The sequence below is a fragment of the Orcinus orca genome, chromosome 18 (assembly GCF_937001465.1).
Source record: "Orcinus orca chromosome 18, mOrcOrc1.1, whole genome shotgun sequence".
In the NCBI taxonomy this organism is placed as follows: Eukaryota; Metazoa; Chordata; class Mammalia; order Artiodactyla; family Delphinidae; genus Orcinus; species Orcinus orca.
In genome coordinates, this window is record NC_064576.1 from 66,054,849 (window position 1) to 66,067,369 (window position 12,521).

At 41.7% G+C, this 12,521-nt stretch overlaps 1 protein-coding gene across 2 annotated transcripts in view; it reads left to right on the top strand.

Moving 5' to 3' along the window:
• Positions 1–12,521, top strand: part of SMAD9 (SMAD family member 9) — a 63,969-nt gene that overhangs the window by 2,081 nt on the left and 49,367 nt on the right. The gene's annotated exons all lie outside the window — the stretch shown is intronic.

Here is a 12,521-nt window from a genome sequence, read left to right on the forward strand (position 1 = left end):
GGGGTGTTTGTCTTTTCCTTCGCCTGCTGTTCGGTGCCAACTCTCCGCGGAGGGGAGGGGGGCGAGGTGGGGAACAGATACAGGAGACTTACTGACGCCAGCATTGTGATCGGAAGGAGCAGCGAGCGTGGGGCGGCGGCGGGGGGACGGGACACATTTTTATGGATGGCTAATCGCTGACAAGTCTTCCCGTTACTATGCCTTCCTCCTCCCACTCTTGACAGTGGAAATTTGAAATGATAGTTTAGAAATACTCCGTTGACTTGTTTCTGGGCTGGAACTGGTACGCGTGAGAAATAACGTACAAATGATGTAAATCGACTTTGGGAATAAAATTGCACGTAAATCCTTTGCCCAGTAATTCACAGTCGGATACACACCCACAGGACACTGTGGATTGCTTTTAATGGATCCAATTTACAAGTACCGTTTCAGTGGCTTGCCAGATTTCTCGGATAATCTTTTGGAAGCGTTGTTGAACAGGAATAATAGAGAATAGCTGTAAAGTCATAAGGCATTTAATAATGCTACCTCCTTGGCCATAATTGAGCCAAGCATTTGGGCATCCTTCTGGGTGAGTGACATGTTAATCCTACAGGCATATCTTCTGCCTTGGGATTCCTGTCGGTGTCAGGGAATGCCATTGGATGTTTACATTTTAGAAATAGTGATCTATATTTAAAAAGGAAGTAAAAATAAAATCCAAACACATTCTCCTAACTCTAAATAGACAGTTCAATAAGTAAGTATCCCTATATTTGTAGGAAACCATGAGCAGGATTTTGGACCGCTCTCAAGTTTGTGGTTATCCAAGAAGGATACTGCAGATAAGAAAATGATGTAATCATTTATAAATAAGGAGCATTTAAAATATATTATGATAGAAGCTTCAAATAATATATCAGAAAAATAACTTTTAGTGGCAATGGTCGCCTTCATTGATGGCAAGACTGCTGTCTTTAGCAGACAGCCTTCAGCTTGTTAATCTATTCTGACACAACCAACTCCCGTTTTTATGCTTCACTGGCTATCTTTGCCAAAGCTGTTTTTTGCTTGAACTCTGTGGTTTCAAGCTATGTTTAAGAGAATGCCAACGTATTCTTGATCTGAGCAAACTCATTTTTATCACTACAGTGTTTGCTAAAAATCAAAGACATAAACAAATCTTAGGTTAAACCTCAAAGTACTTTGCCCTTCTCACATCTTTGTCATCAATCTTATAAAGTCAGCATGAGCTATTTGACTTTTCTCCTTTTAAAATCTTTTTCCTTTTCTTATATATCCCCAGTTAATGAGTAATCAGAAAATATTCACAGACGTCAACTACTATATCTCTGATTGCTCAAGACCATGGAATGAGAATTAGGAGGGGTTTTTGTTGTTAATGAAACATTGCTAAGGATTCTGGAAGTAATAAACAACTGGTAAATTTGTTTATCCTTTCTAATCATGTGGTCAGTTGGAGGAGAAAAAAAAATCTGTCAAGAAAATTTCATAAAGATTAAAATATTCAATTTCAATTTTACAAATAGTTTAATTCTTTTTAATGAGAGTTCAATTTCCTTTGCCACATTTGGAGAGTTGGTGTTTAATAAGTGGTCACTATAGCACTTAGACAACTAACTAGTTTATATCTGACATTCCCTCTGCAATAAATAAAACAGCAATTTCATCATGTTTGGCTTTAATATGTTGGAAATAATACTTGTCCACAAAATATACTCTGATACAAGGCAAGCTAAAAGTTATGAAAATGAACAAGTTTGTTTTTTTAATTCGCAAAACATACTACCTTGAATTTTAAAGTTCTAATGAAGCTTAGTGCAGATTTTCTGCTCATCACTTCTAACATTTAATGAGGAATTCAGAAACAGGGAATAGTCCAGAATAAAACAGTAAATGTAGCAGTACATTGAAAGCATGAATCTCTTCAAATAGTTGTAATTCTAGGCTGTTGGGTTTATATTTCCTTGGTTACTGTTGCCAGTGAGTTGAAAAGTTATTCTAAAGGGGGAAAAAGAAAAAGCAAACAGTAAATTTGTAAGTAGTTATAACAGTATGAGCACCGTAGAATATTTTCTTTTCTGTTAACCTAGTAAATGTTCATGTCATGAGTAGGGGCATAACAAAAAATAAACAAATATCCCTTGGCCATAAACTAACATTTTCAAATAAATATTCCGATAAATGATGTCTCTTAAGAAACGTGAGCTAACTAAAGTTAAGATTTTAAGATGTTTGTTAGCGTTAGAAGCCATCAGACCTGTGGAAGTTGGATGTTCTTCTTGCCAGTGGACCTCGGCCTGACACTACCTACCCCAAACCATTCTGAACACCACCCACTACTCTCTTTTTGCATCAGCCTTGAGCTGACCCTAGACCACGTTTCCAGGCTTATCTTCCCACCCCTTCCATATTTCATGCTGCAATTAAAATAAAGAATTGTGATTTTCCCTGCATGCCCTGGCTTTCCTCTCCTCTGCACGTTTCCTCATGCTAAGGCCTAGAATGCCTTCCCCTGCTTCCCGACCTCTCACCAAATCCACAGACCTATCAGCATCTTCCTCATCTTTAATGACCCTGTCCAGGTGTGTCCTCCTCTGATGCCCCTGGTCTCAGGTGTGTCCTCCTTTGAGCACCTGTGGCTCTTGACATTTTGCACTCTTGCCCATCTTGTCTACTATTGAATTACTCATATACTAATTTGTTTCTTCTCCTCAGACAATCCTTTCAAGATCTGTGAAGGAACGGACTGTGTTTTTATCTATCGTTTTCATTCCCTTCTTGCCCACCACAGTGCCCTGCCTAGTGCTCAGTCAATAAATATTAATTAATTGACACATCTTTCACTGAACCCATGGTCTCGTCTGGAATAAAATCTGCAAAGGAGTTTCCCCTAAACGATAGGTCTTAACGGTCCATCTTTCAAGAAGCCAGCGTTGAACTTGAGCTGAGGACGTGTTAAGAGGCTGTGGAGAATAAGCCCTCACCCCAGCCCAGCTGAGCCTCTTTCTCCTGAATATTGTGGCTGAGCATTACAGTCAGGAAAGCTTATATGATACTCTTATTGCATTAGCAATTTTCCATATCAGATTCACTAAATACACAATGGAAACCATTTAGCAAAAAAAAAAAAAAAGACCAGATTTTTAATGTGATATGGCTACCACAATGAAACTCTAATTCGATTCCACAGAAAATTGCTAACACGATATGCTGACCCCCTTTCCCCCAGCAATAGCCACAGAAAAATTGATACTGTTTTTAGTGTACATGTTTCAAACTGTGCTCACAAAAGAAAAAGCCGACTGCTGCTGAGATGAGCTTCTGCTCTGGAGATTGGATGTATAAAGAATCTTGTTATCAGTCTTGTCAGAGAGCTGAATCTCCCTTCTGTGCCTTGTTGATTACATTACCAAACCATACTAACTCCCATGGTAAGGTGCATCATATTCTGTTCAGTGGTTCAGAGTGAATAGAGTTAATATAATGTAAAAAATATAATTTGTATATAAATATCATGGCTATATAATATAGTCCATTATACAGTTTTAGTTGGGAAATCTAATCAACTCAAACCAGTTTTTTAAGAACCAGAGAGACTATGCATACAACTTAAATGCAAAACTTAAAATGAAAATGCATAAATAGAGACAAATTATAAATGTGTGTATACAAAGCTGTAGCACTTCAGAAGTCCTAAACACTGATGAAATGTTGGTTCTCCCCTTTCATTCCCTACACCGTATTTAATTCGAAGATGAAAATTTAACCCATGAAATCAGTGTAAAGGAGTCCTACAAAGTTCTGATTTTTCCAAAAGGACAGTTTTGATTTTCTTTTTCGGGGGAAATACTAAATATCAAAGTCCCTCTCTTTCTCTCTCTCTCTGCATCTCTCCTGATTATCTGATATCACTGGTGGGGATTATTTTTATATATGAATTTTCCCTTAGGGAAATTTAATATTTCATATCTGACCACTTCCCTTCCCCTTTTTCACATTTAACTTTGAGGGACTGTACGTAGGAAACGTGTATTCCTCAATCATGAAATGGGTTTAGGGCTACGGTAATGCAAAGCTGTCTTTGTTTACAAACACTGGGATTATCAGGGGTGGCCATCCAGTTTTCTAGCCACTGGACAGATAACCTGCAGAGTTCATATGTTCCCTGAGGGCCACCCAGATGTGTTGATGGCCTTGGGGATTCGTTCTGAAACAACTTAGGGTTTGGAAGTGGTGGAGGTGTGAACATTCTGTGAGGGAGCAGCAGTTTCACCTGGCCGATTCCGGGAGCACATCCCCAGATAGAGGGGGCCACGTGCCCTCACAAACCCTTCTTAACCCATGGGGTATCTTCTTCCATGTGGCCTAATATTTTTCTTTTTTAATCTGTTAAACTGCTTAGAAGCTGATCAAATGTAGATTTGCTTTAGTTAACGTGTGTGTGAGTCAGTTTGCTTTTACAAAATGCGGTTCATTGTGAAATAGGTAGTTGAGGCAATTTATCAAAAGCCTTTGAAGGATTTTGTCCCGAGCACTTAGGGGCTTTGGAAGCAGATGTGCAGATTTTTTTTTTAAGGAGAGTTTGATGGGTGGTAGAGTTCATCTAAAGTGCTGTGAGTTGCTTTCTGAGTACTTGTATGTAATTTAATTGACTTGGTGGTAACACATTTCAGAAAATAATTCAGAAAAAAATGACAGATTCCATCAGGGTTCTCCATCTCTTGGTAGAATATTTGATATCTCCTATTATTCGCACTTGATTATAAATCTGTTCGTTCATCTTGCTTTTCTTCTTTACTAAGAATCACACATGAGAGAATTGGAATTTGGTAGGAGGAGAAAGAAGAAAGAGTAGGTCATTTCAGAGTTGGTGCATTAGGACAGTTGTGAGGATTGGAGGTACCTGAGCTCGGGCAGAGGGTGCGGCAGAAAGCAGGTCGACAGGTGCCGAAGGTGGACGTCACCTATTTGGGCTGGTTTTAGCAGTATTAGAGGCTACCTATACTAGGAGTGGAGAGGGTCTTGGTGGGCTGGCCAGGGAATTTATCAGCACTTGCAACATTGTTTCTGCGAGGAAATGAATTCCACTTTCCCTATGACCACACTGAAATGCACACTTGTTCATAAAGTGGGACCACCAGGGATTAATGACATGAGTGATTATTATTAATGATATGAGTGATTATTAGAAGCCAATGAATGTGAAAAATGAGAAAATGTTATAAACTAAAAAGATTTTAGGTCCCAAGTGCTTTTCTTTCACTTGTTGATGCCTTTATATCCTTCTTGCCTGATTTCCTAGGGGTAGTAGGATTTCATTTTTAGGAGCAGAAGTTGGATCAGATGTTTGTCAGAGACAAACCCTTGTGTACATAAATGCTTCCCTTAGGATTTATTAGTTATTATGTGTTTACACAAAGCAGTCGTTAGGAGTTGGATGTTTGCAAACAATGGCAAGTTGGTATCTGGGTGTTATTTCAAAGGGTGACACCTTCTTTGTGTCATCATTGATCTAAATTGATTGCAAATATTCATTTTAAAAAGTTTAAAAAAATACTGTATTGATTATGTTTTGGGTTCATAAAATGTGATTTTGTGGATGTAGTAGTTGCTCTAGAAAGTGGGACTGATACACTTGGTCATTCATTCAACATTATTTACTCTGTGCCTTTTGTACCTACACTGCCTGTGAGGCCCCAAACCAGGCCGTCTGGACCATATAAAAAGGTAACCATGGGCTTCCCTGGTGGCGCAGTGGTTAAGAATCCGCCTGCCAATGCAGGGGACACAGGTTCGAGCCCTGGTCCAGGAAGATCCCACATGCCGTGGAGCAGCTAAGCCCATGCGCCACAGCTACTGAAGCCTGCACTCTAGAGCCCGCGAGCCACAACTACTGAGCCCACGTGCCACAACTACTGAAGCCCACGCGCCAAGAGCCCATGCTCCGCAACAAGAGAAGCCACTGCAATGAGAAGCCCATGTAATGCAAAACGAAGAGTAGCCCCCGCTCGCCGTAACTAGAGAAAGCCCGGGCACAGCAACGAAGACTCAAAGCAGCCAAAAATAAATAAATAAATAAAATTTATTTAAATAAAAGGTAACCACATAAAGTAGCATAACAAAATAAAATCCCGGTATCCAAGATTTCTCAGCCTAATTAGAGAGAGAGAGAGAGGTCAGGAAAGCAGATACCAAATTGTTTATCCAATAGTTAAGTTTTTTTATACAAAAAATTGACCTATTTGGATTTCTCTAATTTTTCCTGGTTAGAATTCCATTTTAGCTGTGTGTGAATTTTGAGTCACTCTTGACAGGGTTAATTAGGACGGTATTATATGGGGTTCAGGACTCTAACTAGAGGTGAAATAGAAGGCATAATGGGAATAGAGATTCTGGTAGTAAGTCCCTGTGAGAATTTAAGGATGCTGAGGGCATCTCTGGACTTTTACCGCTCTGATTTTCCCAGTTACCCTCTACTGGCTGAGGGAGTTTGCATGGCCCCTCCTACAGGAAACCTTCCCCAGCCCTTTTTGTTTGTTTTTTTTTTTTTTTTTGCTGTATGCGGGCCTCCCACTGTTGTGGCCTCTCCCGTTGCGGAGCACAGGCTCCGGACGCGCAGGATCAGCAGCCATGGCTCACGGGTCCAGCTGCTCTACATCATGTGGGATCTTCCCGGACCAGGGCACGAACCCACGTCCCCTCCATTGGCAGGCGGACTCTCAACTACTGCGCCACCAGGGAAGCCCCCCAGCCCTTTTAATAACAGTTACAATAATGCACCTGTCACCTGTCTGGTAATAATGTGTTTAGATTTCTGTTTCCTCCTGTAGACTGTAATATTTTACAGGAAAGGGACTGTATTTTATCTTGAAATACCCAGTGCCTAGCACCATGTCTGGTTCATCATTGCTACTTGATAAATTTAGTTCTTCCTTCAACCATGTCCTTTTCTCTTCCCCTAAGATAGGTTGGTGTTTCATAGGGTAAGGAGGAAGGAAGGAGAAGCCATTTGGATTTTAATCTGTAGGCACAGGAGAGCGATTCCATTTTGACCTGTGGTCAAAAAAGAAACACTAAAGGATTTGAACAGGCAAATCACATAAGCAAGGGGTGTTTGAAGGAAGGTGAAGACCAGTTGAAGTGACACAGGGCATCTGAATGCCCACATTCAGATCCAGCGAAGCTGGTGAGATGGTTGATACAGCATGAATGCCTTTGGCCAGTAAAAATCTGCGCTTACCCGAACAGCAATGCATTACACAGCTCATTAGTGATTCTCCTCTATCGGTTTTTAATCTCATCCTTCAGGCAGCCTGTGGCCAGGAAACTCAACCTCCCACAATACATGCACATCAATAAAACGTTTTAAATTACCCACATCATTTTTAAAAACATTTAAAATTTTCATCACAGCCATTGAACACTTTGCAGGTATTCAAGTACAGGTTGGTGTTCTCTGTAACATCACCTTCAGTAGATAGACTGTTACATGCACAGGAAGGAGGGAGCACATTATGTAATTCTGCCCTTCAGAAGAATTTATCGTATCACGTCAGCAAAGTAATGGGTTTCAGGTCAGCAGTTAGACTGATTACGTAGGGCTTGATAATAAAATAGTTCATGTTACTGATAAAACTGGATTTTACGTTTATTCCTGCAACATTTGTTGTAGTCCAGACCTGGTGTTAGGCTGTACTGACCACCCCGTGGCACAGCCTGTGCCCTTTAGAAGGAGCTTGACATCTCTGGGGAAAACAAGTAACAAATACAAGGAGTCAGGAGTGATGGTGCTACCGTGAAGGTCTGTGCCAGGGGCTGGGGAAGCCCAGAGGAGCTGTGGAGGCCGATTCATGCTGCTATCTGGGGCCGCAGGGAAGGTTTCCAGGAAGCCGCCTTCCAGCTTGGTCCTGAAGGAGGGGCAGGAGGTGGCTGCACACAGGCCTCCTGGGCAGAGGGGAGGGAGTCAAGGGCAAAGGGGGCGAGAACTAGTGAGGCTGAGAATGTAGTTGGGGAGGCCAGGTTGTGAAGAGCCTGGTTTGAAATTGAACGCCAAAAGCATCAAATCATACCCCACCCCGCAATGATATTTACTGTTGTTTTTTATATAAAATACGCAAATACATACCCAGAGTAGAAATTTGGATACAAATATTTTAAAGCACAAACAAAGCACGTTTAATCCCCACCCCTGGAAATAGATACTGTCCATTTGGCTGCAGACTCACAGCCAGGTGTCACTCAGGACTCGGAATGACATCACGTGAGGACCCAACAGGGAGGGTGCTTTCTGGGGGGTGGGCTGCTGAGGGGGGAGGCACAGTTGAAGACAGCTGCCTGGAGTGATCCAGACTCACTGAGGACGTCCAGGGTGGGACATGGCTAAGAAGTGTGTGGCAGGGCCCATCGCAGGATTCGGTGACCTGTGGGGTATGGGATGGAGGGAGAGGAAGGAATAGAATTTCCGTGGGATTGTTCTGGGTCAGGCGTAGCTCCTGGTTTCTAGCTTGGACTAGTGGTTAGAGGGTGGTGCTACCAGCGCGAGGGGAGCACAGGGAGAAAAAACGGTGCTTTAAGAGGCATAACAGGATCTATTTCTTTCTCTTCTTTTAAATTAGTAAACTTTATTTTTTAGAGTAGTTTTAGGTTCACAGCAAAATTGAGTGAAAAGTACAAGAGATTTCCCGTATACCTTCTGACCCCACACGTGCACAGCCTTCCCTGCTACTGAGAGCCTGCACCAGAGCGTTGGGCTTACACTGTCACCCCAAGACCAAATTTTACAGTAGGGTTCACTCTTAGTGTTGTGCGTCCTGTGGGTTTGGACAAGGTTATAATGACCTGTCTCCACCACTGTATTCTCCTGCTGAATGGTTTCACTGCCCTAAAAATCCTCTGTGGTCTGGGCTTCCCTGGTGGCGCAGTGATTGAGAGTCCACCTGCCGATGCAGGGGACGCGGGTTCGTGCCCGGTCCGGGAGGATCCCTCGTGCCGCCGAGTGGCTGGGCCCGTGAGCCATGGCCGCTGAGCCTGCGCGTCCGGAGCCCGTGCTCCACAACGGGAGAGGCCACAGCAGTGAGAGGCCCACGTACCTCAAAAAAAAAAAAAAAAGTCCTCTGTGTTCTGCCTCTTCATCACTCCCTCTCCCCAACACCTGGAATAGATCCCATTTCTACATTTGGATATACTGCTTTGAAGGATTCTGGAGTTAGTAGTAGTCAAATAATTTAAAAATCGTTTTAACCAGCAGACCCTTTCATCGAGGAAGCCTCAGGAAGTAAAGCCGAGTGAAGCAGGGCTGCTCTGGTGGACGGTGGTATCCACAGGGAGACAGAGTCCTGGGCCCCCCTCCCCTGGTGTCCGTCTCCCCCCACCGTCCCTTGTTGCTGTGCCCGAGGCTCCCTCCAGTCTCCAGTATCCTGAGCAGCCCCCTTTGGAAACTGCACATAAGCAGCTCTGGAGCTCAGAGGAGGGCATGGTAGTTACCAGATGCAGTGACCTCAAACTCTTGGGCTTTCGGAGATTTGGTGACTGATTCTTAATAGATTTTTTTTTTTTTGATTTCTACTTGTTTGTTTGCTTGTTTGTTTTGGTCCCCTTCCTTGGCATCAGGCTGCCAGTTCTGATTTCACTTTGCTGTCCTACCTGCTAGTAGCACCTCCTCTTCCCTGTCTGTTTGCTGCTCTGATTTGCTGTAAGCTTGGGAATCCTAGAAACATGCTTGTTGTTTAAACTGAGTCGAAAATAGTTGCAAATAGATCCTGTGTGATCTTTTTTGTACAGGCTTGATAACACAATTGTTCTGGCAGGTAGAACTCTTTTTTGTTTGTTGCTTGTTCTCAATTATCAGCAATTGTACAGAGGCAATTGCTGGATAGTCAAATTTTACGCGGTTTTCATTCCATCTCTGTCAAGGTCCATCTATCTTCTCACCTTCCCTCTCTTTCTGTCTGATCCTGGAATTCTGGATTTACATAGAAAGTATATTATGGGCTTAGGAATTTCTTTTTTGTAAAATAGGTGTAGCATGGAACTTTATTTATTTATTTATTTGGTCGCACGGTGCAGCACTCAGGATCTTACTTCCCTGACCAGGAATCGAACCTGGGCTCCTCAGTGGGAGCAGGGAGAATTCATCACTGGGCTACAGGGAAGTCCCTGGGCTCAGAAATTTCTATCCATCAGCTCTACTGGGTGAATAGTAGCAGTTGAAGCTGATTAGGAAGAAAAACATGTCATATTTTTAATTCCTAATGAAATGCTGATATGTTGAGATAGTTGAGACACTGTTTTTTTCCTTTGATGTGAACATTTATCCTCCCCTCCCTTTTTTCTCTTTCTTTGCCTCTGATCCATTCTTAGATTGTTTTTCTTTCTTTTTTTCCCCTTTTTTGGGGGGGATACATTTTATTTGCACAGTGAGGTATGCATAAGGAATCAGCAGAAGTATAACTGTTAATAATAAAAAAAGAGTGTCCTTACATAGTTTACAGTTTTCAAATTGTTTTTGTACACATCCTCTCAGTATGAAAGGTAATGATTATTGTTTCAGTTTTACAGAGCAGAAAACAGGATTGAAGTGTTTAATTTGAAGGTCTCAGTTAATTAGCAGTGGAGCTAACATTCAGACTCAAGTCTTCTTCCTCCAGTTCCTGTGTTTTTAATCCATTACATTATGTAGTCTCTTGTTCATGGAATCAGTAGTTAAACTGTGGACCCTTCCAAACTTGAATAATAAAATATCACACTTGTGGGGTGGTATACAGTATTTCCAAGCATTTGCTGACAGTGTAAAGGATATAGATTGGAATGCTAGAAGCTTATGCCGTAATCTTCCCAAGGTAGTGTTGACATTCTCTTATAAGTGTTATGAATTGCTTACTCTTACACAATGTTTAATCTTGCTCTTAATATTCAGAATACTACATGGAAAAAATATGTAGCATTCTAAGTCTACCTTAAAGTGACCCACACGATTAGGTGTGTTCTTTACATTCCCTCTGTCAACCTTTAAAACAAAAACGTGGGGCTTCCCTGGTAGCGCAGTGGTTGAGAGTCCGCCTGCCGATGCAGGGGACACGGGTTTGTGCCCCGGTCCGGGAGGATCCCACATGCCGTGGAGTGGCTGGGCCCGTGAGCCATGGCCGCTGAGCCTGCGCGTCCGGAGCCTGTTGCTCCGCAACGGGAGAGGCCACAACAGTGAGAGGCCCGCGTACCGCAAAAAAAAAAAAAAAAAAAAAAAATGTTTCTTGTCTCTCTATTTTAAGAAATATTTCTAAATCTCCAATAATTCTAATTCCAGAATAATTCTGAATCAGAAATTTAATAAATGATGTCTAACCAACATTGACATTCTAGCTGAAAAATCAAACTATATGAATGCCAAGAGAACTGTGTCTCAGGGATGTAAGTGAACATAGATTAAGACTTCTCACAGGCTTATTAAGAATAAGTTCCAATGATATCAGCTTACTTTAGCACTTCATATTATGAACACAAGGCTGCCTAGTAAGCCATGTCTTGGTTTAGGCATAATATATCACTTGTAGTTAGGGCCTTTATTTTATGTGAAATTCAGTATTAATATAAAAAGAAACCAATCTGCTGTTGGAGGAGTTCTGTTTTAAAGTGAGATTGAGTGTGTGCTTTATGCATTATGAAGGTTTTGACATACCTGTGAGCTTTTTTTTTTTTTTTTTTTTTTTGCGGTACGCGGGCCTCTTACTGTTGTGGCCTCCCCCGTTGCGGAGCACAGGCTCCGGACGCACAGGCTCAGCGTCCATGGCTCACGGGCCCAGCCGCTCCGCGGCATGTGGGATCTTCCCAGACCGGGCCACGAACCCTCGTCCCCTGAATTGGCAGGTGGGCTCTCAACCACTGCGCCACCAGGGAAGCCCTGTCTGTGAGCCTTTATCAGATGAGAATCAAGTGATCATATGTCACTTCCTCTGGGCCACAGTATACCCAAATCCAGGAGTGATGATAAAAAGTATATTTAAAAATTAACTTTAAATATTCTTGTACGTAGTTGTGTAGTATAAGGTAAGGTTGTTTAACCCAATAATATTCCCATGCAGTAGATTCTATTATAGTCCTATTATAGTCCTATATATAGATTCTATTATATTCCAGGAAGGATTATAAAGTCAATTTTATGGAAGAATGAATTTCAAATTGTGTGGACCTTCCAATAGATTTGAAGTCCTAGAGATTCTGGAATATTAGTAGGTTTTAACACAACTTTAAATATCGTATGTGATAGTGCGTGAAAAGGAATTTATATTTCCGCTTTCTTTCAAAATGCTCACAGCTGATGAATCTGTGGATGTTTGTTTAATTTAGTTATTTGTTTTGTATGAGAATAAGTGATTCCAAGAAAATAAAGCTCAATAATATCAATTAGTGGTATATAGACTTGCTCTTGGTTGGTTCTGAGATAGAAAGTAGATCTCATTTTTAAAAATAATCTCTCTAGAAATGGACTTGAGGATGTGGGGAAGGGGAAGGGTAAACTGTGA